The sequence below is a fragment of the Notamacropus eugenii genome, chromosome 7 (genome assembly GCF_028372415.1).
Source record: "Notamacropus eugenii isolate mMacEug1 chromosome 7, mMacEug1.pri_v2, whole genome shotgun sequence".
In the NCBI taxonomy this organism is placed as follows: Eukaryota; Metazoa; Chordata; class Mammalia; order Diprotodontia; family Macropodidae; genus Notamacropus; species Notamacropus eugenii.
Window position 1 is genome coordinate 112,372,561 of NC_092878.1, and position 2,175 is coordinate 112,374,735.

A 2,175-nucleotide genomic window follows, 5' to 3' on the forward strand; every position below is an offset into this window, starting at 1 on the left:
GACTGTATCAATGAAGAATCATTTTTTCTCTTGAAGTATTATATTCAGATTTGCTGAGTAGGTGATTGTTGGCTTCAATCCCGGCTCCTTTGACTTCTGAAATATCCCACTCCAAGCTCTTCGATCCCTTAATGTTGAAGCTTCTAGATCCTGTATTATCCTGATTATATTTCCACAGTACTCAAACATTTCCTTCTAGCTGCTTGCAGTATTATCTCCTTGATCTCGGAAATCTGAAATTTGACCACAATATTCCTTTAGGAGTTTCTCTGTTCGGGTTTCTCTCAGGAGGTGAACGCTGAATTCTTTCAATATCCATTTTGCCCTCTGATTCTATAACATGAGGTCAGTTTTCCTTGATAATTTCATGGAAGATAATGTCTAGGCTTTTTTTTTTTTTTTTTTTGTCATGGATTTCAGGTAGTCCAATGGTTTTTAAACTATTTCTCCTGGATCTATTTTTCAGGTCAGTTGTTTTTCCAATGAGTTCTTTCACCTCATCTATTTTTTTTTTCAAATTCTTGGTTTTGTTTACTAACTTCTTGGTTTAACTCATAGTCATTCGTTTCCCCGGACTCAATTCTCTCTTTCAAAGAATTATTTTGTTCAGTGAACTTTTGAACCTTCTCCTCCATTTGGCTGATTCTGCTTTTTTAAACTCCTTTCTCTTCTTTGGCTTTTTGGACCTCTTTTTCCAATTGAGTTAACCTCTTTTTAAAGCTGTTATTTTCCTCAGCTCTTTTTTTGGTTTCCCTTTAGTAAGCTGCTAACTTGTTTTTTAAGGTCTTCTATTGCCTGAGCCAAGTTTAAGTCCCCTTTGGAGGGAGGGACCTTGACTTCCTCTGACAGTATACCTTGTTCTTCCTCATCTGAAAGGATGCGGGGAGACCTGTTCCCCAAGAAAGTAACCTTCTATGATCTTATTTTTTCCCCTTTTTTGGGCATTTTCTCAGCCAGTTACCTGACTTCTGCATTTCCTGTCCACAACCACCTCATCCCCAGTTCTGCCTAGCCAGTGCTTGGGAGCTGAGATTCAAATGCTGCTCCCAAGCCTCAGGGGCTTTTGGCAGGGATTGGGTTGCTATTCAGTGTGAGATTAAGTTCAGCTGCTCAGGTGTGGCAGGGCCACCACACCAGGTTCAGTTCCCTCGGGGATTTAGAAGGAGACCTTCAAAAATGGATCTGGGCTCTTGCCTGCTTTGGGAGCCCCTGTCTGCTGCTGCCTCCTGAGGGGTCTTGAGTCATGGGGACACCCACTCCCCTCTCGGAGAGCCAAAAAGACCCTTTCACTGACTTGTGGTGCCTGTAGGTTGAGGGACCTGTACTGCTGCTGGAGATTCCATCCCTGAAGCCTGCTCAGATCTGCTCCTCTCGTTGGTGTGTGGCCAAGGTAGGGCTGGACTCTTCTCAGCGTCTGGTGGGTGACAGACCTTTCCCGTTGGTTTTTCAGGTCTCTCTGGAACAGAAATCTCCTCCACTGCTTTGTTCTGTGGTTTCTGCTGCTCTGGAATTTGTTAAGAGTTCTTCTTTGCAGGTGTTTTATGGGCTGTGGGGTAAGAGCAAAGTGTCTGTGTATCTTTCTACTCTGCCATCTTGGCTCCTCCCCCCATCTCTTTTAATTAGATCTATTTTTCCTTGATCATGATTGTTATCCCTGCGTATTATTATTGTCATTTCAGCTAAAGCAAAATAGATTCTGTCCCAGTCACTTACGTTTGCTCTGTGTGTATCTCTCCATTTCAAGACAATTTCTTCTAAAAGACATATTGTAGGATTCTGGTTTTTAATCCATTCTGCTGATTCCACTTTGTGGGAGAGTTTATTCCATTGACACTCAGAGTTAAGATGACTGTGTATTTTCCTCCATCTTATTTGTCCACCTTTGTCATCTCTTCTCTTACACCCTTTACCCGCACATCAGTGTTTTGCCTCTGTTCACCACTTCTCCTGATCTGCCCTCCTTTCTGTTAGTCCCCATCCCACCCCTTTCTTTAACACTATTAATTATACACTGCTCAAGATCTACAAGGATTATTTTTTCTCAGTAGGGATGCAAGAAGTTTAGATCTTTTGAATGTATTTTGTTTCCTTTTCCTTTTTACCTCTTTATCCTTCTCTTGGGTTTTAATATTAGAGGTCAAATGTTTGGTTTAATTTTGATCTTCTCTTTATGGA